Source organism: Anas acuta, chromosome 16, assembly GCF_963932015.1.
Source record: "Anas acuta chromosome 16, bAnaAcu1.1, whole genome shotgun sequence".
Lineage (NCBI taxonomy): Eukaryota > Metazoa > Chordata > Aves > Anseriformes > Anatidae > Anas > Anas acuta.
Genome location: NC_088994.1, coordinates 17,095,123 through 17,122,144, shown reverse-complemented (window position 1 = coordinate 17,122,144; position 27,022 = coordinate 17,095,123). Strand labels below are relative to the sequence as shown.

General features: G+C 63.0%; 1 long non-coding RNA gene across 1 annotated transcript in view; it reads right to left on the bottom strand.

The window, feature by feature from the left end:
• Positions 1 to 6,227: 6,227 nt before the first annotated feature.
• The window catches only part of LOC137865492 (uncharacterized), a 136,445-nt gene continuing 115,650 nt past the window's right edge, over positions 6,228 to 27,022 (bottom strand). Inside the window, exons 2-3 of the long non-coding RNA XR_011101928.1 lie at positions 6,449 to 6,509; positions 6,228 to 6,288 (exon numbers count right to left, since the gene is read on the bottom strand). This is a non-coding gene — a long non-coding RNA (uncharacterized lncRNA). The remainder of the gene's footprint in view (positions 6,289 to 6,448; positions 6,510 to 27,022) is intronic.

Genomic DNA, 27,022 nt, shown 5'->3' with positions numbered 1-27,022 from the left:
AGCACCTCTAAAAGGCAAACTGGAGTTTTACTCTATTGGACGTAGGAAAATAACTGCAGTGACAACCACACCCCAAAAACAACAGTTACCTCTGCTCATCACGCACCAGAGTCACTGCAGAGGCAGCTCGGGTCGAGAGGTCCTGCACTGCGCACTGCATTTCAACCTGAACAAAGGAAAGACACAGGCAGAAGATAAACATTCAGCTGCCAGTAGTAGTAGCACCCATCCCTCAACAACATAAGCGACCCCAGCTTTACTTTTACCCTTTCAAAACAGCACTCCACTTGCCTCTGGACCTGCAAATTAGGTCCAAGCTTGAAAGGAGCGGCCACCATCATCCACAACACCTGGGAACACAAAAGGACAAAACGACACTGTGCTTGCAAGCACCCACCTGCCACGCTGCTCCTCTATCCCAAACAGTCTCACCTCAGACCCTCACAGGGAAACACCTGAGCGTCTTCACTTCGCTTCGGATAAGGCATGAACAGGCTGGCAACACTCACCTTCCCTCAGAGCTCCATCACACGAGGATATCCCTTCCCTGTCCACGACTGCACACAAAGCACCTGCAGAGACAAGGGAAAAGCACACTCTGAGGCACCTCACAGCCACAGCGTACCTGCTGCAATGCCTCTCTCTTCCCAGCTCCGGTACTTCAGCTGCTCACCACCTCTAACTCAGATTCTTCACTCACAGCACCACAGCAAAATCTGCCCAGGCCACACAACACACACTACACAGGCTACATTGCCTAAGACACACAAGCTGGAACGTTCCCACCCAACAATCAGTCGCATCACACAGGAAGGCTGCCGTACTCTCCGAGAAACCAAACCTACCAGTCCTGAGGAGCTCCCCACCTCCTCCTGCCAACCACACTCAGCAAACACACTATCTACTGCTCAGAAAAACAGAAAGTTAAAACATACACACACAAAAAACAACTGAGCTCCACAAATGCCAAAAAGACATGCACACACAGCAGCCTCGGCAGGGGTAATCAAACTTACCCTTTGCAGATGAAAGAGGTGACTCTGATACAACCCTGCTCAGGCTCTTGGCAATGCTGCATCTACCCTGCCAAGCCACATGTAGCATGAAATGCAGCTGGTTTTAGTCCTCTGGAAAATTACAGAAGTAGGTCTATGCATCTAGAGAATAAATTTAGCTCAAAAACAGAAGAGCAACCCACCACACCAAAAAACAGTGAGCCAGAAACCTCTATTAAACATCCCTCTCCTAAGTGAATTCCAAGCACTTAAAAATTCTAGAAATCTATAAACTCCAGCCTGCCTAGAGAACCCTGCAACTGACTAAAGGAAAAACAAAGCACTTACCCCAAGGAGCAGCCCAGGCAGAAGGAGCTCTCTGATAGCATGCCTGGGGCTCATATACCATTCGGCCCCGCCCAGCACCCAAACCCAATCACCTGGAAAAGGGGAGGGGCAAAGCACAAGGAAGTAGAAAGAAAGGAGCAGCAGCAGCAGCTGTTTTTTATTTTTTTCATTACTATTTTATTTTATTTTAAGATCTGCTTTACTTGAAAAACATGCAGAGAGCAGACAGGTGACCTGTGGTGTTTCTAGAAGCAACAATCCCCATGCTTTTGCTGCAGTTTTTAACATTGAAAGGACGACACGACCAGGCCAGTAACTGGAACTTTTTCAAATAGAATTAAGTCAAACAGGTTCATCATCACTTGCAAAAACAGAGAACCAGCATTCACTAGCACGCCAGCCCTGATACCCACCTCTTGGGCAACGCTCACTACTACTGATGCAACATGCTACTGTGCAATACCTCTCTGTTCAAAACTCCTTTACCTCAGCTGCTCAGTAGCTCCACAGGACAAATGGGCCCGGGCGGCGCCGCGCCGAAATGGGCCCGGGCGGACTTATTCTGCAGAGAGGAAGAAGGTGAGCCTGCTCACTCTCCAGGCACTACTGCACTTATGCGGTCAAGAGACATTACCCCACTGTTTCCCAAGAACAACTACCTGGAAACACCTAATAAACATACTTCTAATATGTCAATTCAAGGACATCAAGACTAAAAGGCTGCAAGGTCTAAACACTCGACAGACAGAAAACACACAGGCAAAAGCTCCAGAAATATAACAAACTGTCCCTAAACTTGAAACAGACTACCCCTTACGTGCCCACTGCTGCCATTTTCAGATACACGCTCACACAGGCAGCCTCCATCATACATTTCTCCTAAACCCTGCTGCATCACTTTGACAGCGAGGTTATGACTTTGATAAGATTTGACATAGATTTAAAGGCTCACAGAAAGCCCCGTAATTCTGCAAAAATCAGAAGGGACCCAGAACCACAGAGCAAACACACAAAGTAACATCACCATACTATCCGTAAAACTGCCATAACAACTACTCACCTGAGGAAGAGCTGCGTGCAATACAGGCGCCTACTACTAGATTCCTTTACTATGACGGATCCTACCAGTTTTCACCTCAAAAAGATAGGAGTACCGGTTTCGACTTCAAAATGCATCAGTCCATAGAATCTGACCCACCTAAAGAACCCTCCAAAAGACTGAAGGAAAAACAAAGCGCTTATCCAAAAGTGCAGCCCAGGCAGAAGGAGCTCTCTGATGGCATACCTTCAACTCAGTTACCATTAGGTCCCACCTGGAACCTGAAGCCAATCACCTGGGAAAGTGCAGGGGGAAAGCATAAAAAAGCAGAAAGAGGAGCAGCAGCAGCTGTGGTTTTATTAACTTCCTTATAAGGCTTAGCTCAACAGCATGCAGAGTGCAGACAGGAGAACTGGGGTGTTTCTAGAAACAAAAATCCCCATGCTTTTGCTGCAGCTTTGAATACTGAAAGGACAATACTACCACGCAAGTAAATGAAGCTTTTTCAGCCGGATTTAGCGCAGACTTGTATTTACGCAGGAAGAAAACTCTAGGAGCAGAACAGATTATGCGCCAAAGAAGAATTCAATTCCATTCCACTCACAGGAAAAATCACTTACTTCAGTAGGCTATCTGAAAACCAAAAGGCTATGCTCACGGGTCAAAACACACTACAGGACACTGGGGCCAGGCCCTCCACTGCACCAAATTAAAACCCATCCCTACACTCACCAAGGTACAAGCCCAACCCAAACACAGAAACAGCATTTCAGCCTCAACACAGTTTTCAGAACTGCTGGAAATCAAGCTTCATACTCAGCGAGGCGTGCTCAGGCTACACAAGACAGGGCTTTGGGCACCTCCTTGCCTACCAAAGAAGACAGCCATCAGCACCCGCTTTGTTCCGATTCTGAAGACTAACATCACAGCCCACGTTGCCTGGGACACCTGATAAACAGAAGAGAAAGCGGCCATACCGTTTTCAAGCCATCCCTGCACGTGTCGCTCCTTGATCATCCGCAACCTCTTCTCAAATCCTCAACCGCTTCTGTGGAGAGCCTGCCATGGCACCTGCAAAGCAAGACCCTTCGCACTCACCTCATGCTACTTGGCAGTTCTGCTCCAATCCAGCTCACAAACAGCCCGCCCTTCTCGTGCTGCTCTTCAGAGTGCAGCTTGGCCCCACTCAGCCTGTGCGAGACACCTGCAAAAGACAAACAAAAGCATAGGCTGAAGCAGCATCCAAAGCCACAGCACAGCTGGGACAGTTACTCTCATCTGCTCCCTTACCTCGGCGCCCTCACCTGCCCTCGAGGAAGATGCTTCCATCTGCTCTCTTAGGCCAGCTACAACACCCCTGAAATATAAACAGGATTTTTACTGTATTTTGTTCAGTTAACTAACTGCAATAACAGCTGCACCCCTGAAGTACCTGCTGCATCTGTCCATCGCTCACCTTGCCAAAAGCAGCTCCGGTCAAGTCCCGTGTTGTACACTGTGTTTCACCTTAAACAAATGAAAACAGTCGCAAGATAATCATTCAGCTGCCAGCATTAGCACCCTCGCTCAACAACACAAAGGGACCCCATTTACAATATTATCATTTCAAAACAGAAGCCCCCATACCTCAGCACCTCAGAAGTAGATCAAGCCAGTCACCGAGCTGCCTACCGAGTGCTGAACGGTTCCAGAAGGAGCTCTTTCCTGTGACAGGTTCCTCCAAAGGTTTACACTCTACTGGGGACAGCATAGAAATAAAAATAAAAGTTTCAAAACCCCATATCTGTAAGCTTTCAAGATTCGACAGACCTCCTCAAGCACACCGTTCCAGTGCTATGCGAGCAGCTGCTTGCAAGCAGCTCAAATCTCCCACGCCCAACATCTGCCAAACACCACAGAGATGACTGTGCCAGCTGCCCTTCAGTACGTGCCCAGAGGCAGACCGGATGTCTTCGCCAAAACAGTCCAGACAATGTATTAGTACACCCATGCAATGCCATGTTAGCTGTCATCACTAACTGCCAGGCAGGACAGCTCCAGACCAAACACATACACACACAGGCACACCACAAACACTACAAACAAAACACACAACACATGGCGCAAGAAAAAGTGACCCCCAAAAGGAAAGCCCTATGGCAACAGCAAGTCAGATACAGGTGCTCTGCACCAGACCCTACCAGAGACTCAAATGTCACGACACGCGACTGGAAGCAGCTTCCAGAACTGGGATGACGGAGGCCTAAAAAGCCTGCCTTCAAGACAAGAGACCGGAAAGATGGGGAGTGAAAACCCCCTAAGAACACACTTAGGAATTCGATTCCCAAGCAAGAGCTCCTGATGTGGCCCAGATGACTTCTGCAAGAGTGAGGATGGAAACAGACGCGATCTCAAACCGAATATGATGCACAAGACCTGAAACAGATCTGCAGTTCAAGCAGCGACTGCAAGACAAGAAGTGCTCGAATCAGAATCACGATGACAAAACAAGCATTGAGGCCCTTCAGCACCGCTACCAAGTCCCCTGTCTAGTCAGTCCGGTGTAAAAAGTTAGGAGGATATCAAGACCTGAGAAGCACAGAACAGACGTTGTAGAAGCAACACTACAAGACAGACGAACAGAAGGAAACTGTCCTGCCTGGCGCACGCACTCACACTACAAAATAATCCTGCCTCTTCTATTAGCCTGGTGACCCAGCCACAAGCACCCTGAACGTGACCCAGCCTCAACCACCCTCACAGTGGCACCAAGTCTATTCAGCCAGCAGGCACCACGCTGCTCTGGCTCCCAGCTCCCATTAGCCACCCCAGATATGCAAATACCAGGCGCCCCCCAACTTAGCTCTCAGGCTGCTGCATGGTAAAGTTCCTCCGCCTCAAGAAATGCACAGGCACCGTTTGTCATCTTAGTCAACTGAAGGCTCATCATCAGCTGCAAAAACAGAGAAAGAGCATTCACTAGCACGCCGGCCACGATGCCCACCTTCTCCACGATGCTGACTACTGCTGATGCAACATACAGTTCTGCTCACCTCTTCCTCTCCGAATCCAAGCTCCAACAGTGCAGCCAGTATCATCCACACCACCTGGGAAAACAAAGGGATTAAATGTTCGTTGCATTCAGAACAAGTCTACCAATGGTGTTTTATTTTGTTCTTCATTTGTGTGTGTGTGTTTGGTTTTTTTTTTTTGTTTACCTGTTTCTTTTTTTTGGGGGGGATCTGCTTTAGCTCAACAGAATGCAGAGTGCAGATGAGACCTGAGGTGTTTCTAAAAGCAACAATCCCCATGCTTTCGCTGAAGCTTTGAATATTAAAAGGACAATACAACCCAGCAAGTAACTGAAACTTTCTTAACTGGAATTAGCTCAAATTTTATTATTTTTTTTGAACTTAGAAAGAAAAATCCAAGAGCAGAACAGATTATACACCAACAAAATCAATTCCATTCCATCCCCAGAAAAAAATCACATACTCTCATCCCCTCCTGTACCTCAGCCGCTTGCCTGCCCCACGTGGCACATGCTTCCATCTCTTCTCCTTACCCACTTATAGCACCTCTAAAAGGCAAACTGGAGTTTTACTCTATTGGATGTAGGAAAATAACTGCAGTGACAACCACACCCCAAAAACAACAGTTACCTCTGCTCATCACACACCAGAGTCACTGCAGAGGCAGCTCGGGTCGAGACGTCCTGCACTGCGCACTGCACGCTGCATTTCAGCCTGAACAAGGGAAAGACACAGGCAGAAGATAAACATTCAGCTGCCAGCAGTAGCACCCATCCCTCAACAACATAAGCGACCCCATCTTTACTTTTATCCTTTCAAAACAGCAGGCCACTTGCCTCTGGACCTGCAAATTAGGTCCAAGCTTGAAAGGAGCGGCCAGCATCACCCACGCCACCTGGGAACACAAAAGGATACAATGACCGCGGTGCTTGCAAGCACCCACCTGCCACACTGCTCCTCTATCCCAATCAGCCTCACCTCGGACCCTCACAGGGAAACACCTGAGCGTCTTCCCTTTGCTTTGGATAAGGCATGACCAGGCTGACACCTCTCACCTTCCCTCAGAGCTTCCTGACATGAAGATTTCCCGTCCCTCTCCACAACTGCACAAAGCACCTGCAGAGACAAGAGAAATGCACACTCTGAGGCACCTCACAGCCACAGCGTACCTGCTGCAAGACCTCTCTCTTCCCAGCTCCGGTACTTCAGCTGCTCACCAGCTCTGAGATTGTTCACTCACAACACCACAGCAAGCTGCACCCGGGCCACACAACACACACTACACAGGCTACATTGCTTAAGACATATGAGCTGGAACGTTCCCACCCAACAATCAGTCGCATCACACAGGAAGGATGCCGCACACTCCTAGAAACCAAACCTACCAGTCCTGAGCAGCTCCCCACCTCCTCCTGCCAACCACGCTCAGCACACACACTATTTACTGCTCAGAAAAACAGAAAGTTAAAACATACACACAAAAAAAAACAACCGAGCTCCACAAATGCCAAAAAGACATGCACACACAGCAGCCTCGGCAGGGGTAGTCGCAGACTTACCCTTTGCAGATGAAAGAGGTGACTCTGATACAACTCTGCTCAGTGTCTTGGTAACGCCGCATCTACGCTGCCAAGCCATATGTAGCATTCAATCAAGCTGGTTTTAGTCCTCTGGAGAGTTACACAAGTGGGTTTATACATCTAGAGATTAAAACATAGCTCAAAAACAGAAGAGTATCCCACCATCCCAAAAAAAACAGTGAGCCAGCAGCCCCTACTAAACATCCTGCTACTGAGTGAATTCCAAGCACTTAAAATCCAGAAATCCATAGGCTCCAGTCTGCCTAGAGAACCCTGCAACTGACTGAAGGAAAAACAAAGCACTTACCCCAAAGAGCAGCCCAAGCACAAGGAGCTCTCTGATAGCATGCCTGGGGCTCATATAGCATTCAGCCCCGCCCAGCACCCAAACCCAATCACCTGGGAAAGGGGAGGGGCAAAGCACAAGAAAGTAGGAAGAGAGCAAAAGAAGCAGCTGTGTTTATTTTTTTTTCCTTTGTTTTTTAAAATCTGGTTTATCTCAAAAACATTCCAAGAGCAGACAAGAGACCTGTGGTGTTTCTAGAAGCAAAACTCCCCTTTTGCTTTTGCTGCAGCTTTTAATGTTGAACTGATAATGTCACCAAGCAAGTAACTGAAACTTCTTCAACTGGAATTAGTTTACACACGCTCACCGTCATCTGCAAACACAGAGAACCAGCATTCACTAGCCCTAACCCTAACCCCAACCCTCACCCTAAGCTCTAACCCTAGCCCCAGCCCTAGTCCCCGAGAACTGCATTTCCCGGTGTGCTCTGGGCACCCAACATGGCCTCCCGGAAGTCCGGAGTCCCAGAACTACATTTCCCGGTATGCTCTGGGCACCCAACATGGCCTCCCGGAAGTCCGGAGTCCCAGAACTACATTTCCCGGCACGCTCTGGGCACTCAACGCAGCCTACTGGAAGCCTTATGCCGGAAAACTACACCTACCAGCATTCCCTGGGCAGCCGGCACGGCCAATCAGAGGCCGAGTTGTCGAGAACTCCATTTAACAGCACTCCCTATAACCCTCCCTGTAACCCTAGCCCTTACCGCCCTTACACAAAAAAGCCGCAAGCCCTAACCCTAAAAATCCTCGAAACCCCTACAGACCTAAGCCAAACTATCCACCACACTAAACCCCTGAAGTCCTATGCCTAAAAGCCCTAACCCAAACACTTAAGACGCTCAAATCCCACACCCACAAAATTAAGATGCTCAAATCCCAAACCCCAAAAAATAGGACGCTCAAATCCCAAACCCCCTTCCGAAAAAGAAAATAAGAAAAATAAATCAAACAAAACAAAAACAACAAAAGGGGTAGACCTGGTGGCATCTGCCCTATAACCCTGCAAAAATCATGAGGGACATAGAACAACAAAGCAAACACACAAAATAACATTGACATCCTATCCATAAAAGTGGTATAACAATTAATCACCTCCAAAGAGCTTCATGCAATAAATGCACGTACTACTAGATTGGTTTCCTCTAAAATATCGTACAAGACTCTGACCCACGAAAAGAACCCTGCATGTAGCTAACAGAAGAATAAACAAAGCACCGACCCCAAAGAGCAGCCCACGCAGAAGGAGCTCTCTGATAGAACGCCTAGGGCTCGTATAACATTTGGCCCCGCCCAGCACCCAAACCCAATCACCTGGGAAAGAGGAGGGGGCAAAGCACAAGAAAGAGAGCAGGAGCAGCAGCTGTGTTCTTTTATTTATTTTTTTATTTATTTGTCACCTATCCCTAGTTTACAGCATGTGGAGTGCAGACAAAAGAACTGCGGTGTTTCTAGAAGCAAAATTTACCGTATTTTTGCCACAGCTTTGAACATAGAAAGGACAATACAACCAAGAAAGTAAATGAAATATTTTCAACGGGAATTAGCACGAACCTTTCATTTACATATGAAGAAAAATCTAGGAGCGTAGGAAATTACACATCAAAAAAAAAAAAAGACGTAATAAGCAACGCGCGTGCACGGACCCTGGCCGCCTGCAGTACTCGTTTTCCACCAGCAGGTGGCGGCAGAGGGGCGCCCTCGGGCGTCACCGGGCATGAGCTCTCCTCGGCCGCCTGCAGTACTCGTTTTCCACCAGCAGGTGGCGGCAGAGGGGCGCCTTCGGGCGTCACCGGGCATGAGCTCCCCTCGGCCGCCTGCAGTACCCCTTTTCCACCAGCAGGTGGCGGCAGAGGGGCGCCCTCGGGCCTCACCGGGCATGAGCTCCCCTCGGCCGCCTGCAGTACCCCTTTTCCACCAGCAGGTGGCGGCAGAGGGGCGCCCTCGGGCGTCACCGGGCATGAGCTCCCCTCGGCCGCCTGCAGTACTCGTTTTCCACCAGCAGGTGGCGGCAGAGGGGCGCCCTCGGGCGGCACCGGGCATGAGCTCCACTCGGCCGCCTGCAGTACCCTTTTTCCACCAGCAGGTGGCGGCAGAGGGGCGCCCTCGAGCGTCACCGGGCATGAGCTCCCCTCGGCCGCCTGCAGAACCCCTTTTCCACCAGCAGGTGGCGGCAGAGGGGCGCCTTCGGGCGTCACCGGGCATGAGCTCCCCTCGGCCGCCTGCAGTACTCGTTTTCCACCAGCAGGTGGCGGCAGAGGGGCGCCTTCGGGCGTCACCGGGCACGAGCTCCCCTCGGCCGCCTGCAGTACTCGTTTTCCACCAGCAGGTGGCTGCAGAGGGGCGCCCTCGGGCATCACCGGGCATGAGCTCCCCCCGGGCGCCTGCAGTACCCCTTTTCCACCAGCAGGGGGCGGCCTAACCCTAACCCTAACCCTAACCCTAACCTAACCCGAACCCCAACTCCAACCCCAACCCTAACCCTAATGGCGTCCCCCCGACAACCGCACCCCGCACACTTGGTTCCCCCCTCATTTTAGTTCCCCCCGGTGCGCCCCAGAAGAGTGTCCCCCCAGAACCCGCACCCCGCACATTTGGTTCCCCCCTCCTTTTGGTTCCCCCCGGTGCGCACCGCAAATTTGTCCCCCCGGAACCCGAACCCCGCACACTTGGTTCCCCCCTCGTTTTGGTTCCCCCACGGTGCGCCCCGCAAATGTGTCCCACCGGAACCCGAACCCCGCACACTTGGTTCCCCCCTCACTTTGGTTCCCCCCGGTGCGCCCCGCAAATGTGTCCCACCGGAGCCCGCACCCCGCACACTTGGTTCCCCCCTCATTTTGGTTCCCCCCCCCTTGGGGTCCCCCCAAGCCCCATGGACCCCCCCCCCTTGGTGCCCCCTCCCCCGTCCTACCCGTGCCCGCAGCAGCCGCTCGCGCTCCGCCAGCGCCTCCCGCACAAGACGCTGCATCTCGGCCAGGTGGAGGCAGGCGCTGGGGGGGGTCTGGGGGCGCATTTAGGGGGCGGAGGGGACTGGTTCTCACCTGTAGAACTCGGCGTCGAGCCCCCCCGGGGGCAGCTGCAGGGCCAGGATGCCTGGGGGGGTGCGGGGGGGACATGTCAGCACACCCCAGACCGAAACCCCAAAACCAGTGCCGTTGACACATCAAAAAAAAAAAAAGACGTAATAAGCAACGCGCGTGCACGGCCCCTGGCTGCCTACAGTACTCGTTTTCCACCAGTAGGTGGCGGCAGAGGGGCGCCCTCGGGCGTCACCGGGCATGAGCTCCCCTCGGCCGCCTGCAGTACCCCTTTTCCACCAGCAGGTGGCGGCAGAGGGGCGCCCTCGGGCGGCACCGGGCATGAGCTCCCCTCGGCCGCCTGCAGTACTTGTTTTCCACCAGCAGGTGGCGGCAGAGGGGCGCCCTCGGGCGGCACCGGGCATGAGCTCCCCTCGGCCGCCTGCAGTACCCCTTTTCCACCAGCAGGTGGCGGCAGAGGGGCGCCCTCGGGCGTCACCGGGCATGAGCTCCCCTCGGCCGCCTGCAGTACCCCTTTTCCACCAGCAGCTGGCGGCAGAGGGGCGCCCTCGGGCGGCACCGGGCATGAGCTCCCCTCGGCCGCCTGCAGTACCCCTTTTCCACTAGCAGCTGGCGGCAGAGGGGTGCCTTCGGGCGTCACCGGGCATGAGCTCCCCTCGGCCGCCTGCAGTACCCCTTTTCCACCAGCAGGTGGCGGCAGAGGGGCGCCCTCGGGCGGCACCGGGCACGAGCTCCCCTCGGCCGCCTGCAGTACTCGTTTTCCACCAGCAGGTGGCGGCAGAGAGGCGCCCTCGGGCGGCACCGGGCATGAGCTCCCCTCGGCCGCCTGCAGTACCCCTTTTCCACCAGCAGGTGGCGGCAGAGGGGCGCCCTCGGGCGTCACCGGGCATGAGCTCCCCTCGGCCGCCTGCAGAACCCTTTTTCCACCAGCAGGTGGCGGCAGAAGGGCGCCCTCGAGCGTCACCGGGCATGAGCTCCCCTCGGCCGCCTGCAGTACCCCTTTTCCACCAGCAGGTGGCGGCAGAGGGGCGCCCTCGGGCGTCACCGGGCATGAGCTCCCCTCGGCCGCCTGCAGTACCCCTTTTCCACCAGCAGGTGGCGGCAGAGGGGCGCCCTCGAGCGTCACCGGGCATGAGCTCCCCTCGGCCGCCTGCAGAACTCCTTTTCCACCAGCAGGAGGCGGCAGAGGGGCGCCTTCGGGCGTCACCGGGCATGAGCTCCCCTCGGCCGCCTGCAGTACTCGTTTTCCACCAGCAGGTGGCGGCAGAGGGGCGCCCTCGGGCGTCACCGGGCATGAGCTCCCCTCGGCCGCCTGCAGTACCCCTTTTCCACCAGCAGGTGGCGGCAGAGGGGCGCCCTCGGGCGTCACCGGGCATGAGCTCCCCTCGGCCGCGTGCAGTACTCGTTTTCCACCAGCAGGTGGCGGCAGAGGGTCGCCCTCGGGCGGCACCGGGCACGAGCTCCCCTCGGCCGCCTGCAGTACTCGTTTTCCACCAGCAGGTGGCTGCAGAGGGGCGCCCTCGGGCATCACCGGGCATGAGCTCCCCCCGGGCGCCTGCAGTACCCCTTTTCCACCAGCAGGGGGCGGCCTAACCCTAACCCTAACCCTAACCTAACCCGAACCCCAACTCCAACCCCAACCCTAACCCTAATGGCGTCCCCCCGACAACTGCACCCCGCACACTTGTTTCCCCCCTCATTTTAGTTCCCCCCGGTGCGCCCCAGAAGAGTGTCCCCCCAGAACCCGCACCCCGCACATTTGGTTCCCCCCTCCTTTTGGTTCCCCCGGTGCGCACCGCAAATTTGTCCCCCCGGAACCCGAACCCCGCACACTTGGTTCCCCCCTCGTTTTGGTTCCCCCCCGGTGCGCCCCGCAAATGTGTCCCACCGGAACCCGAACCCCGCACACTTGGTTCCCCCCTCACTTTGGTTCCCCCCGGTGCGCCCCGCAAATGTGTCCCACCGGAACCCGAACCCCGCACACTTGGTTCCCCCCTCACTTTGGTTCCCCCCCCCGGTGCGCCCTGCAAATGTGTCCCACCGGAACCCGAACCCCGCACACTTGGTTCCCCCCTCGTTTTGGTTCCCCCCCGGTGCGCCCCGCAAATGTGTCCCACCGGAACCCGAACCCCGCACACTTGGTTCCCCCCTCATTTTGGTTCCCCCCGGTGCGCCCCGCAAATGTGTCCCACCGGAGCCCGCACCCCGCACACTTGGTTCCCCCCTCATTTTGGTTCCCCCCCCCTTGGGGTCCCCCCAAGCCCCATGGACCCCCCCCCCTTGGTGCCCCCCCCCCTTTCCTACCCGTGCCCGCAGCAGCCGCTCGCGCTCCGCCAGCGCCTCCCGCACAAGACGCTGCATCTCGGCCAGGTGGAGGCAGGCGCTGGGGGGGGTCTGGGGGCGCATTTAGGGGGCGGAGGGGACTGGTTCTCACCTGTAGAACTCGGCGTCGAGCCCCCCCGGGGGCAGCTGCAGGGCCAGGATGCCTGGGGGGGTGCGGGGGGGACATGTCAGCACACCCCAGACCGAAACCCCAAAACCGCTGCCGTTGACACATCAAAAAAAAAAAAAGACGTAATAAGCAACGTGCGTGCACGGCCCCTGGCTGCCTACAGTACTCGTTTTCCACCAATAGGTGGCGGCAGAGGGGCGCCGTCGGGCGTCACCGGGCATGAGCTCCCCTCGGCCGCCTGCAGTACCCCTTTTCCACCAGCAGGTGGCGGCAGAGGGGCGCCCTCGGGCGTCACCGGGCATAAGCTCCCCTCGGCCGCCTGCGGTACCCCTTTTCCACCAGCAGGTGGCGGCAGAGGGGCGCCCTCGGGCGGCACCGGGCATGAGCTTCCCTCGGCCGCCTGCAGTACCCCTTTTCCACCAGCAGGTGGCGGCAGAGGGGCGCCCTCGAGCGTCACCGGGCATGAGCTCCCCTCGGCCGCCTGCAGAACCACTTTTCCACCAGCAGGTGGCGGCAGAAGGGCGCCTTCGGGCGTCACCGGGCATGAGCTCCCCTCGGCCGCCTGCAGTACCCCTTTTCCACCAGCAGGTGGCGGCAGAGGGGCGCCCTCAAGCGTCACCGGGCATGAGCTCCCCTCGGCCGCCTGCAGTACCCCTTTTCCACCAGCAGATGGCGGCAGAGGGGCGCCCTCGGGCGTCACCGGGCATGAGCTCCCCTCGGCCGCCTGCAGTACTCGTTTTCCACCAGCAGGTGGCGGCAGAGGGGCGCCCTCGGGCGTCACCGGGCATGAGCTCCCCTCGGCCGCCTGCAGTACTCGTTTTCCACCAGCAGGTGGCGGCAGAGGGGCGCCCTCGGGCGTCACCGGGCATGAGCTCCCCTCGGCCGCCTGCAGTACCCCTTTTCCACCAGCAGGTGGCGGCAGAGGGGCGCCCTCGGGCGTCACCGGGCATGAGCTCCCCTCGGCCGCCTGCGGTACCCCTTTTCCACCAGCAGGTGGCGGCAGAGGGGCGCCCTCTGGCGTCACCGGGCATGAGCTCCCCTCGGCCGCCTGCAGTACTCGTTTTCCTCCAGCAGGTGGCGGCAGAGGGGCGCCCTCGGGCGTCACCGGGCATGAGCTCCCCTCGGCCGCCTGCAGTACCCCTTTTCCACCAGCAGGTGGCGGCAGAGGGGCGCCCTCGGGCGGCACCGGGCATGAGATCCCCTCGGCCGCCTGCAGTACCCCTTTTCCACCAGCAGGTGGCGGCAGAGGGGCGCCCTCGGGCGTCACCGGGCATGAGCTCCCCTCGGCCGCCTGCAGTACCCCTTTTCCACCAGCAGGTGGCGGCAGAGGGGTGCCCTCGGGCTTCACCGGGCATGAGCTCCCCTCGGCCGCCTGCAGTACCCCTTTTCCACCAGCAGGTGGCGGCAGAGGGGCGCCTTCGGGCGTCACCGGGCATGAGCTCCCCTCGGCCGCCTGCAGTACCCCTTTTCCACCAGCAGGTGGCGGCAGAGGGGCGCCCTCGAGCGTCACCGGGCATGAGCTCCCCTCGGCCACCTGCAGTACCCCTTTTCCACCAGCAGGTGGCGGCAGAGGGGCGCCCTCGGGAGTCACCGGGCATGAGCTCCCCTCGGCCGCCTGCAGTACCCCTTTTCCACCAGCAGGTGGCGGCAGAGGGGCGCCCTCGGGCGGCACCGGGCATGAGCTCCCCTCGGCTGCCTGCAGTACCCCTTTTCCACCAGCAGGTGGCGGCAGAGGGGCGCCCTCGGGCGGCACCGGGCATGAGCTCACCTCGGCCGCCTGCAGTACTCGTTTTCCACCAGCAGGTGGCGGCAGATGGGCGCCCTCGAGCGTCACCGGGCATGAGCTCCCCTCGGCCGCCTGCAGTACTCGTTTTCCACCAGCAGGTGGCGGCAGAGTGGCGCCCTCGGGCGTCACCGGGCATGAGCTCCCCTCGGCCGCCTGCAGTACCCCTTTTCCACCAGCAGGTGGCGGCAGAGGGGCGCCCTCGGGCGTCACCGGGCATGAGCTCCCCTCGGCCGCCTGCGGTACCCCTTTTCCACCAGCAGGTGGCGGCAGAGGGGCGCCCTCGGGCGTCACCGGGCATGAGCTCCCCTCGGTCGCCTGCAGTACCCCTTTTCCACCAGCAGGTGGCGGCAGAGGGGCGCCCTCGGGCGGCACCGGGCATGAGCTCCCCTCGGCCGCCTGCAGTACACCTTTTCCACCAGCAGCTGGCGGCAGAGGGGCGCCCTCGGGCGGCACCGGGCATGAGCTCCCCTCGGCCGCCTGCAGTACCCCTTTTCCACCAGCAGGAGGCGGCAGAGGGGCGCCGTCGGGCGGCACCGGGCATGAGCTCCCCTCGGCCGCCTGCAGTACACCTTTTCCACCAGCAGGTGGCGGCAGAGGGGCGCCCTCGGGCGTCACCGGGCATGAGCTCCCCTCGGCCGCCTGCAGTACCCCTTTTCCACCAGCAGGTGGCGGCAGAGGGGCGCCTTTGGGCGTCACTTGGCATGAGCTCCACTCGGCCGCCTGCAGTACCCCTTTTCCACCAGCAGGTGGCGGCAGAGGGGCGCCTTTGGGCGTCACCGGGCATGAGCTCCCCTCGGCCGCCTGCAGTACCCCTTTTCCACCAGCAGGTGGCGGCAGAGGGGCGCCCTCGGGCGGCACCGGGCATGAGCTCCCCTCGGCCGCCTGCAGTACTCGTTTTCCACCAGCAGGTGGCGGCAGAGGGGCGCCCTCGGGCGTCACCGGGCATGAGCTCCCCTCGGCCGCCTGCAGAACCCCTTTTCCACCAGCAGGTGGCGGCAGAGGGGCGCCTTCGGGCATCACCGGGCATGAGCTTCCCTCGGCCGCCTGCAGTACCCCTTTTCCACCAGCAGGTGGCGGCAGAGGGGCGCCCTCAAGCGTCACTGGGCATGAGCTCCCCTCGGCCGCCTGCAGTACCACTTTTCCACCAGCAGGTGGCGGCAGAGGGGCGCCCTCAAGCGTCACTGGGCATGAGCTCCCCTCGGCCGCCTGCAGTACCCCTTTTCCACCAGCAGGAGGCGGCAGAGGGGCGCCCTCGGGCGTCACCGGGCATGAGTTCTCCTCGGCCGCCTGCAGTACCGCCTTTCCACCAGCAGGTGGCGGCAGAGGGGCGCCCTCGGGCATCACCGGGCATGAGCTCCCCTCGGCCGCCTGCAGTACTCGTTTTCCACCAGCAGGTGGCGGCAGAGGGGCGCCCTCGGGCGTCACCGGGCATGAGCTCCACTCGGCCGCCTGCAGTACCCCTTTTCCACCAGCAGGTGGCGGCAGAGGGGCGCCTTTGGGCGTCACCGGGCATGAGCTCCCCTCGGCCGCCTGCAGTACCCCTTTTCCACCAGCAGGTGGCGGCAGAGGGGCGCCCTCGGGCGTCACCGGGCATAAGCTCCCCTCGGCCGCCTGCGGTACCCCTTTTCCACCAGCAGGTGGCGGCAGAGGGGCGCCCTCGGGCGGCACCGGGCATGAGCTTCCCTCGGCCGCCTGCAGTACCCCTTTTCCACCAGCAGGTGGCGGCAGAGGGGCGCCCTCGAGCGTCACCGGGCATGAGCTCCCCTCGGCCGCCTGCAGTACCCCTTTTCCACCAGCAGGTGGCGGCAGAGGGGCGCCCTCGGGCGTCACCGGGCATGAGCTCCCCTCGGCCGCCTGCAATACCCCTTTTCCACCAGCAGGTGGCGGCAGAGGGGCGCCCTCGGGCGGCACCGGGCATGAGCTCCCCTCGGCCGCCTGCAGTACCCCTTTTCCACCAGCAGGTGGCGGCAGAGGGGCGCCCTCGGGCGGCACCGGGCATGAGCTCCCCTCGGCCGCCTGCAGTACCCCTTTTCCACCAGCAGGTGGCGGCAGAGGGGCGCCCTCGGGCGTCACCGGGCATGAGCTCCCCTCGGCCGCCTGCAGTACCCCTTTTCCACCAGCAGGTGGCGGCAGAGGGGCGCCTTCGGGCGTCACCGGGCATGAGCTCCCCTCGGCCGCCTGCAGTACCCCTTTTCCACCAGCAGGTGGCGGCAGAGGGGCGCCCTCGGGCGTCACCGGGCATGAGCTCCCCCCGGCCGCCTGCAGTACCCCTTTTCCACCAGCAGGTGGCGGCAGAGGGGCGCCCTCGGGCGTCACCGGGCATGAGCTCCCCTCGGCCGCCTGCAGTACCCCTTTTCCACCAGCAGGTGGCGGCAGAGGGGCGCCCTTGGGCAGCACCGGGCATGAGCTCCCCTCGGCCGCCTGCAGTATTCGTTTTCCACCAGCAGGTGGCGGCAGAGGGGCGCCCTCGGGCGTCACCGGGCATGAGCTCCCCCCGGCCGCCTGCAGTACCCCTTTTCCACCAGCAGGGGGCGGCCTAACCCTAACCCTAACCTAACCCGAACCCCAACTCCAACCCCAACCCTAACCCTAAGGGCGTCCCCCCGGCAACCGCACCCCGCACACTTGGTTCCCCCCTCATTTTAGTTCCCCCCGGTGCGCCCCACAAAAGTGTCCCCCCCAGAACCCGCACCCCGCACACTTGGTTCCCCCCTCATTTTGGTTCCCCCTGGTGCGCCCCGCAAATTTGTCCCCCCGGAACCCGAACCCCGCACACTTGGTTCCCCCCTCACTTTGGTTCCCCCCCCCGGTGCGCCTGGCAAGTGTGTCCCCCCGGAACCCGCACCCCGCACACTTGGTTCCCCCCTCATTTTGGTTCCCCCCCCCCTTGGGGTCCCCCCAAGCCCCATGGCCCCCCCCCCCTTGGTGCCCCACCCCCCGTCCTACCCGTGCCCGCAGCAGCCGCTCGCGCTCCGCCAGCGCCTCCCGCACCCGACGCTGCATCTCGGCCAGGTGGAGGCAGGCGCTGGGGGGGGGGAATAAATTGGGGGGGGGTCTGGGGGCGCATTTAGGGGGCGGAGGGGACTGGTTCTCACCTGTAGAACTCGGCGTCGAGCCCCCCCGGGGGCAGCTGCAGGGCCAGGATGCCTGGGGGGGTGCGGGGGGGACATGTTAGCACCGGGCATGAGCTCCCCTCGGCCGCCTGCAGTACCCCTTTTCCACCAGCAGGTGGCGGCAGAGGGGCTCCCTCGGGCGTCACCGGGCATGAGCTCCCCTCGGCCGCCTGCAGTACCCCTTTTCCGCCAGCAGGTGGGGGCAGAGGGGCGCCCTCGGGCGGCACCGGGCATGAGCTCCCCTCGGCCGCCTGCAGTACCCCTTTTCCACCAGCAGGTGGCGGCAGAGGGGCGCCCTTGGGCGGCACCGGGCCTGAGCTCCCCTCGGCCGCCTGCAGTACCCCTTTTCCACCAGCAGGTGGCGGCAGAGGAACGCCCTCGGGCGGCACCGGGCATGAGCTCCCCTCGGCCGCCTGCAGTACCCCTTTTCCACCAGCAGGTGGAGGCAGAGGGGCGCCCTCGGGCGGCACCGGGCATGAGCTCCCCTCGGCCGCCTGCAGTACTCGTTTTCCACCAGCAGGTGGCGGCAGAAGGGCGCCCTCGGGCATCACCGGGCATGAGCTCCCCTCGGCCGCCTGCAGTACCCCTTTTCCACCAGCAGGTGGCGGCAGAGGGGAGCCTTCGGGCGTCACCGGGCATGAGCTCCCCTCGGCCGCCTGCAGTACCCCTTTTCCACCAGCAGGTGGCGGCAGAGGGGCGCCCTCGGGAGTCACCGGGCATGAGCTCCCCTCGGCCGCCTGCAGTACCCCTTTTCCACCAGCAGGTGGCGGCAGAGGGGCGCCCTCGGGCGTCACCGGGCATGAGCTCCCCTCGGCCGCCTGCAGTACCCCTTTTCCACCAGCAGGTGGCGGCAGAGTGGTGCCTTCGGGCGTCACGGGGCATGAGCTCCCCTCGGCCGCCTGCAGTACCCCTTTTCCACCAGCAGGTGGCGGCAGAGGGGCGCCCTCGGGCGTCACCGGGCATGAGCTCCCCTCGGCACCCTGCAATACCCCTTTTCCACCAGCAGGTGGCGACAGAGGGGCTCCCTCGGGCGTCACCGGGCATGAGCTCCCCTCGGCCGCCTGCAGTACCCCTTCTCCACCAGCAGGTGGCGGCAGAGGGGCGCCTTCGGGCGTCACCGGGCATGAGCTCCCCTCGGCCGCCTGCAGTACCCCTTTTCCACCAGCAGGTGGCGGCAGAGGGGCGCCCTCGGGCGTCACCGGGCATGAGCTCCCCTCGGCCGCCTGCAGTACCCCTTTTCCACCAGCAGGTGGCGGCAGAGGGGCGCCCTCGGGCGTCACCGGGCATGAGCTCCCCTCGGCCGCCTGCAGTACCCCTTTTCCACCAGCAGGGGGCGGCCTAACCCTAACCCTAACCTAACCCGAACCCCAACTCCAACCCCAACCCTAACCCTAAGGGCGTCCCCCCGGCAACCGCACCCCGCACACTTGGTTCCCCCCTCATTTTAGTTCCCCCCGGTGCGCCCCACAAAAGTGTCCCCCCCAGAACCCGCACCCCGCACACTTGGTTCCCCCCTCATTTTGGTTCCCCCTGGTGCGCCCCGCAAATTTGTCCCCCCGGAACCCGAACCCCGCACACTTGGTTCCCCCCTCACTTTGGTTCCCCCCCCCGGTGCGCCTGGCAAGTGTGTCCCCCCGGAACCCGCACCCCGCACACTTGGTTCCCCCCTCATTTTGGTTCCCCCCCCCTTGGGGTCCCCCCAAGCCCCATGCCCCCCCCCCTTGGTGCCCCACCCCCCGTCCTACCCGTGCCCGCAGCAGCCGCTCGCGCTCCGCCAGCGCCTCCCGCAACCGACGCTGCATCTCGGCCAGGTGGAGGCAGGCGCTGGGGGGGGGGAATAAATTGGGGGGGGGTCTGGGGGCGCATTTAGGGGGCGGAGGGGACTGGTTCTCACCTGTAGAACTCGGCGTCGAGCCCCCCCGGGGGCAGCTGCAGGGCCAGGATGCCTGGGGGGGTGCGGGGGGGACATGTTAGCACCGGGCATGAGCTCCCCTCGGCCGCCTGCAGTACCCCTTTTCCACCAGCAGGGGGCGGCCTAACCCTAACCCTAACCTAACCCGAACCCCAACTCCAACCCCAACCCTAACCCTAAGGGCGTCCCCCCGGCAACCGCACCCCGCACACTTGGTTCCCCCCTCATTTTAGTTCCCCCCGGTGCGCCCCACAAAAGTGTCCCCCCCAGAACCCGCACCCCGCACACTTGGTTCCCCCCTCATTTTGGTTCCCCCTGGTGCGCCCCGCAAATTTGTCCCCCCGGAACCCGAACCCCGCACACTTGGTTCCCCCCTCACTTTGGTTCCCCCCCCCGGTGCGCCTGGCAAGTGTGTCCCCCCGGAACCCGCACCCCGCACACTTGGTTCCCCCCTCATTTTGGTTCCCCCCCCCCTTGGGGTCCCCCCAAGCCCCAAGGCCCCCCCCCCCTTGGTGCCCCACCCCCCGTCCTACCCGTGCCCGCAGCAGCCGCTCGCGCTCCGCCAGCGCCTCCCGCACCCGACGCTGCATCTCGGCCAGGTGGAGGCAGGCGCTGGGGGGGGGGAATAAATTGGGGGGGGGTCTGGGGGCGCATTTAGGGGGCGGAGGGGACTGGTTCTCACCTGTAGAACTCGGCGTCGAGCCCCCCCGGGGGCAGCTGCAGGGCCAGGATGCCTGGGGGGGTGCGGGGGGGACATGTTAGCACCGGGCATGAGCTCCCCTCGGCCGCCTGCAGTACCCCTTTTCCACCAGCAGGAGGCGGCAGAGGGGCGCCGTCGGGCGGCACCGGGCATGAGCTCCCCTCGGCCGCCTGCAGTACACCTTTTCCACCAGCAGGTGGCGGCAGAGGGGCGCCCTCGGGCGTCACCGGGCATGAGCTCCCCTCGGCCGCCTGCAGTACCCCTTTTCCACCAGCAGGTGGCGGCAGAGGGGCGCCTTTGGGCGTCACTTGGCATGAGCTCCACTCGGCCGCCTGCAGTACCCCTTTTCCACCAGCAGGTGGCGGCAGAGGGGCGCCTTTGGGCGTCACCGGGCATGAGCTCCCCTCGGCCGCCTGCAGTACCCCTTTTCCACCAGCAGGTGGCGGCAGAGGGGCGCCCTCGGGCGGCACCGGGCATGAGCTCCCCTCGGCCGCCTGCAGTACTCGTTTTCCACCAGCAGGTGGCGGCAGAGGGGCGCCCTCGGGCGTCACCGGGCATGAGCTCCCCTCGGCCGCCTGCAGAACCCCTTTTCCACCAGCAGGTGGCGGCAGAGGGGCGCCTTCGGGCATCACCGGGCATGAGCTTCCCTCGGCCGCCTGCAGTACCCCTTTTCCACCAGCAGGTGGCGGCAGAGGGGCGCCCTCAAGCGTCACTGGGCATGAGCTCCCCTCGGCCGCCTGCAGTACCACTTTTCCACCAGCAGGTGGCGGCAGAGGGGCGCCCTCAAGCGTCACTGGGCATGAGCTCCCCTCGGCCGCCTGCAGTACCCCTTTTCCACCAGCAGGAGGCGGCAGAGGGGCGCCCTCGGGCGTCACCGGGCATGAGTTCTCCTCGGCCGCCTGCAGTACCGCCTTTCCACCAGCAGGTGGCGGCAGAGGGGCGCCCTCGGGCATCACCGGGCATGAGCTCCCCTCGGCCGCCTGCAGTACTCGTTTTCCACCAGCAGGTGGCGGCAGAGGGGCGCCCTCGGGCGGCACCGGGCATGAGCTCCACTCGGCCGCCTGCAGTACCCCTTTTCCACCAGCAGGTGGCGGCAGAGGGGCGCCCTCGGGCGTCACCGGGCATGAGCTCCCCTCGGCCGCCTGCAGTAGCCCTTTTCCACCAGCAGCTGGCGGCAGAGGGGCGCCCTCAGGCGTCACCGGGCATGAGCTCCCCTCGGCCGCCTGCAGTACTCCTTTTCCACTAGCAGCTGGCGGCAGAGGGGCGCCTTCGGGCGTCACCGGGCATGAGCTCCCCTCGGCCGCCTGCAGTACCCCTTTTCCACCAGCAGGTGGCGGCAGAGGGGCGCCCTCGGGCGTCACCGGGCATAAGCTCCCCTCGGCCGCCTGCGGTACCCCTTTTCCACCAGCAGGTGGCGGCAGAGGGGCGCCCTCGGGCGGCACCGGGCATGAGCTTCCCTCGGCCGCCTGCAGTACCCCTTTTCCACCAGCAGGTGGCGGCAGAGGGGCGCCCTCGAGCGTCACCGGGCATGAGCTCCCCTCGGCCGCCTGCAGTACCCCTTTTCCACCAGCAGGTGGCGGCAGAGGGGCGCCCTCGGGCGTCACCGGGCATGAGCTCCCCTCGGCCGCCTGCAGTACCCCTTTTCCACCAGCAGGTGGCGGCAGAGGGGCGCCCTCGGCGTCACCGGGCATGAGCTCCCCTCGGCCGCCTGCAGTACCCCTTTTCCACCAGCAGGTGGCGGCAGAGGGGCGCCCTCGGGCGGCACCGGGCATGAGCTCCCCTCGGCCGCCTGCAGTACCCTTTTCCACCAGCAGGTGGCGGCAGAGGGGCGCCCTCGGGCGTCACCGGGCATGAGCTCCCCTCGGCCGCCTGCAGTACCCCTTTTCCCACCAGCAGGTGGCGGCAGAGGGGCGCCTTCGGGCGTCACCGGGCATGAGCTCCCCTCGGCCGCCTGCAGTACCCCTTTTCCACCAGCAGGTGGCGGCAGAGGGGCGCCCTCGGGCGTCACCGGGCATGAGCTCCCCCCGGCCGCCTGCAGTACCCCTTTTCCACCAGCAGGTGGCGGCAGAGGGGCGCCCTCGGGCGTCACCGGGCATGAGCTCCCCTCGGCCGCCTGCAGTACCCCTTTTCCACCAGCAGGTGGCGGCAGAGGGGCGCCCTTGGGCAGCACCGGGCATGAGCTCCCCTCGGCCGCCTGCAGTATTCGTTTTCCACCAGCAGGTGGCGGCAGAGGGGCGCCCTCGGGCGTCACCGGGCATGAGCTCCCCCCGGCCGCCTGCAGTACCCCTTTTCCACCAGCAGGGGGCGGCCTAACCCTAACCCTAACCTAACCCGAACCCCAACTCCAACCCCAACCCTAACCCTAAGGGCGTCCCCCCGGCAACCGCACCCCGCACACTTGGTTCCCCCCTCATTTTAGTTCCCCCCGGTGCGCCCCACAAAAGTGTCCCCCCCAGAACCCGCACCCCGCACACTTGGTTCCCCCCTCATTTTGGTTCCCCCTGGTGCGCCCCGCAAATTTGTCCCCCCGGAACCCGAACCCCGCACACTTGGTTCCCCCCTCACTTTGGTTCCCCCCCCCGGTGCGCCTGGCAAGTGTGTCCCCCCGGAACCCGCACCCCGCACACTTGGTTCCCCCCTCATTTTGGTTCCCCCCCCCCTTGGGGTCCTTCCAAGCCCCATGGCCCCCCCCCCCTTGGTGCCCCACCCCCCGTCCTACCCGTGCCCGCAGCAGCCGCTCGCGCTCCGCCAGCGCCTCCCGCACCCGACGCTGCATCTCGGCCAGGTGGAGGCAGGCGCTGGGGGGGGGGAATAAATTGGGGGGGGGTCTGGGGGCGCATTTAGGGGGCGGAGGGGACTGGTTCTCACCTGTAGAACTCGGCGTCGAGCCCCCCCGGGGGCAGCTGCAGGGCCAGGATGCCTGGGGGGGTGCGGGGGGGACATGTTAGCACCGGGCATGAGCTCCCCTCGGCCGCCTGCAGTACCCCTTTTCCACCAGCAGGTGGCGGCAGAGGGGCGCCCTCGGGCGTCACCGGGCATGAGCTCCCCTCAGCCACCTGCAGTACCCCTTTTCCACCAGCAGGTGGCGGCAGAGGGGCGCCCTCGGGCGTCACCGGGCCTGAGCTCCCCTCGGCCGCCTGCAGTACTCGTTTTCCACCAGCAGGTGGCGGCAGAGGGGCGACCTCGGGCGTCACCGGGCATGAGCTCCCCTCGGCCGCCTGCAGTACCCCTTTTCCACCAGCAGGTGGCGGCATAGGGGCGCCCTCGGGCGGCACCGGGCATGAGCTCCCCTTGGCCGCCTGCAGTACCCCTTTTCCACCAGCAGGTGGCGGCAGAGGGGCGCCCTCTGGCGTCACCGGGCATGAGCTCCCCTCGGCCCCCTGCAGTACTCGTTTTCCACCAGCAGGTGGCGGCAGAGGGGCGCCCTCGGGCGTCACCGGGCATGAGCTCCCCTCGGCCGCCTGCAATACCCCTTTTCCACCAGCAGGTGGCGGCAGAGGGGCGCCTTCAAGCGTCACCGGGCATGAGCTCCCCTCGGCCGCCTGCAGTACCCCTTTTCCACCAGCAGGTGGCGGCAGAGGGGCTCCCTCGGGCGACACCGGGCATGAGCTCCCCTCGGCCGCCTGCAGTACCCCTTTTCCACCAGCAGGTGGCGGCAGAGGGGTGCCCTTGGGCGTCACCGGGCATGAGCTCCCCTCGGCCGCCTGCAGTACCCCTTTTCCACCAGCAGGTGGCGGCAGAGGGGCGCCCTCGGGCGGCACCGGGCATGAGCTCCCCTCGGCCGCCTGCAGTACTTGTTTTCCACCAGCAGGTGGCGGCAGAGGGGCGCCCTCGGGCGTCACCGGGCATGAGCTCCCCTCGGCCGCCTGCAGTACCCCTTTTCAACCAGCAGGTGGCGGCCTAACCCTAACCCTAACCTAACCCGAACCCCAACTCCAACCCCAACCCTAACCCTCATGGCGTCCCCCCGGCAACCGCACCCCGCACACTTGGTTCCCCCCTCATTTTAGTTCCCCCCGGTGCGCCCCACAAAAGTGTCCCCCAGAACCCGCACCCCGCACACTTGGTTCCCCCCTCCTTTTGGTTCCCCCTGGTGCGCCCCGCAAATTTGTCCCCCCGGAACCCGAACCCCGCACACATGGTTCCCCCCTCATTTTGGTTCCCCCCCCGGTGCGCCCCGCAAATGTGTCCCCCCGGAACCCGAACCCCGCACACTTGGTTCCCCCCTCACTTTGGTTCCCCCCCCCGGTGCGCCTGGCAAGTGTGTCCCCCCGGAACCCGCACCCCGCACACTTGGTTCCCCCCTCATTTTGGTTCCCCCCCCCCTTGGGGTCCCCCAAGCCCCATGGCCCCCCCCCCCTTGGTGCCCCACCCCCCGTCCTACCCGTGCCCGCAGCAGCCGCTCGCGCTCCGCCAGCGCCTCCCGCACCCAACACTGCATCTCGGCCAGGTGGAGGCAGGCGCTGGGGGGGGGGAATAAATTGGGGGGGGGTCTGGGGGCGCATTTAGGGGGCGGAGGGGGACTGGTTCTCACCTGTAGAACTCGGCGTCGAGCCCCCCCGGGGGCAGCTGCAGGGCCAGGATGCCTGGGGGGGTGCGGGGGGGGACATGTTAGCACCGGGCATGAGCTCCCCTCGGCCGCCTGCAGTACCCCTTTTCCACCAGCAGGTGGCGGCAGAGGGGCTCCCTCGGGCGTCACCGGGCATGAGCTCCCCTCGGCCGCCTGCAGTACCCCTTTTCCGCCAGCAGGTGGGGGCAGAGGGGCGCCCTCGGGCGGCACCGGGCATGAGCTCCCCTCGGCCGCCTGCAGTACCCCTTTTCCACCAGCAGGTGGCGGCAGAGGGGCGCCCTCGGGCGGCACCGGGCCTGAGCTCCCCTCGGCCGCCTGCAGTACCCCTTTTCCACCAGCAGGTGGCGGCAGAGGAACGCCCTCGGGCGGCACCGGGCATGAGCTCCACTCGGCCGCCTGCAGTACCCCTTTTCCACCAGCAGGTGGAGGCAGAGGGGCGCCCTCGGGCGGCACCGGGCATGAGCTCCCCTCGGCCGCCTGCAGTACTCGTTTTCCACCAGCAGGTGGCGGCAGAGGGGAGCCTTCGGGCGTCACCGGGCATGAGCTCCCCTCGGCCGCCTGCAGTACCCCTTTTCCACCAGCAGGTGGCGGCAGAGGGGCGCCCTCGGGAGTCACCGGGCATGAGCTCCCCTCGGCCGCCTTCAGTACCCCTTTTCCACCAGCAGGTGGCGGCAGAGGGGCGCCCTCGGGCGTCACCGGGCATGAGCTCCCCTCGGCCGCCTGCAGTACCCCTTTTCCACCAGCAGGTGGCGGCAGAGTGGCGCCTTCGGGCGTCACGGAGCATGAGCTCCCCTCGGCCGCCTGCAGTACCCCTTTTCCACCAGCAGGTGGCGGCAGAGGGGCGCCCTCGGGCGTCACCGGGCATGAGCTCCCCTCGGCCGCCTGCAATACCCCTTTTCCACCAGCAGGTGGCGGCAGAGGGGCTCCCTCGGGCGTCACCGGGCATGAGCTCCCCTCGGCCGCCTGCAGTACCACTTTTCCACCAGCAGGTGGCGGCAGAGGGGCGCCCTCGGGCGGCACCGGGCATGAGCTCCCCTTGGCCGCCTGCAGTACCCCTTTTCCACCAGCAGGTGGTGGCAGAGGGGCGCCTTCGGGCGTCACCGGGCATGAGCTCCACTCGGCCGCCTGCAGTACCCCTTTTCAACCAGCAGGTGGCGGCAGAGGGGCGCCTTCGGGCGGCACCGGGCATGAGCTCCCCTCGGCCGCCTGCAGTACCCCTTTTCCACCAGCAGGTGGCGGCAGAGGGGCGCCCTCGAGCGTCACCGGGCATGAGCTCCCCTCGGCCGCCTGCAGTACCCCTTTTCCACCAGCAGGTGGCGGCAGAGGGGCGCCCTCGGGCGGCACCGGGCATGAGCTCCCCTCGGCCGCCTGCAGTACCCCTTTTCCACCAGCAGGTGGCGGCAGAGGGGCGCCCTTGGGCGGCACCGGGCATGAGCTCCCCTCGGCCGCCTGCAGTACCACTTTTCCACCAGCAGGTGGCGGCAGAGGGGCGCCCTCGAGCGTCACCGGGCATGAGCTCCCCTCGGCCGCCTGCAGTACCCCTTTTCCACCAGCAGGTGGCGGCAGAGGGGCGCCCTCGGGCGGCACCGGGCATGAGCTCCCCTCGGCCGCCTGCAGTACCCCTTTTCCACCAGCAGGTGGCGGCAGAGGGGCGCCCTCGGGCGGCACCGGGCCTGAGCTCCCCTCGGCCGCCTGCAGTACCCCTTTTCCACCAGCAGGTGGCGGCAGAGGGGCGCCCTCGAGCGTCACCGGGCATGAGCTCCCCTCGGCCGCCTGCAGAACCACTTTTCCACCAGCAGGTGGCGGCAGAGGGGCGCCTTCGGGCGTCACCGGGCATGAGCTCCCCTCGGCCGCCTGCAGTACCCCTTTTCCACCAGCAGGTGGCGGCAGAGGGGCGCCCTTAAGCGTCACTGGGCATGAGCTCCCCTCGGCCGCCTGCAGTACCCCTTTTCCACCAGCAGGTGGCGGCAGAGGGGCGCCCTCGGGCGTCACCGGCTATGAGCTCCTCTCGGCCGCCTTCAGTACCCCTTTTCCACCAGCAGGAGGCGGCAGAGGGGCGCCCTCGGGCGTCACCGGGCATGAGTTCTCCTCGTCCGCCTGCAGTACCGCCTTTCCACCAGCAGGTGGCGGCAG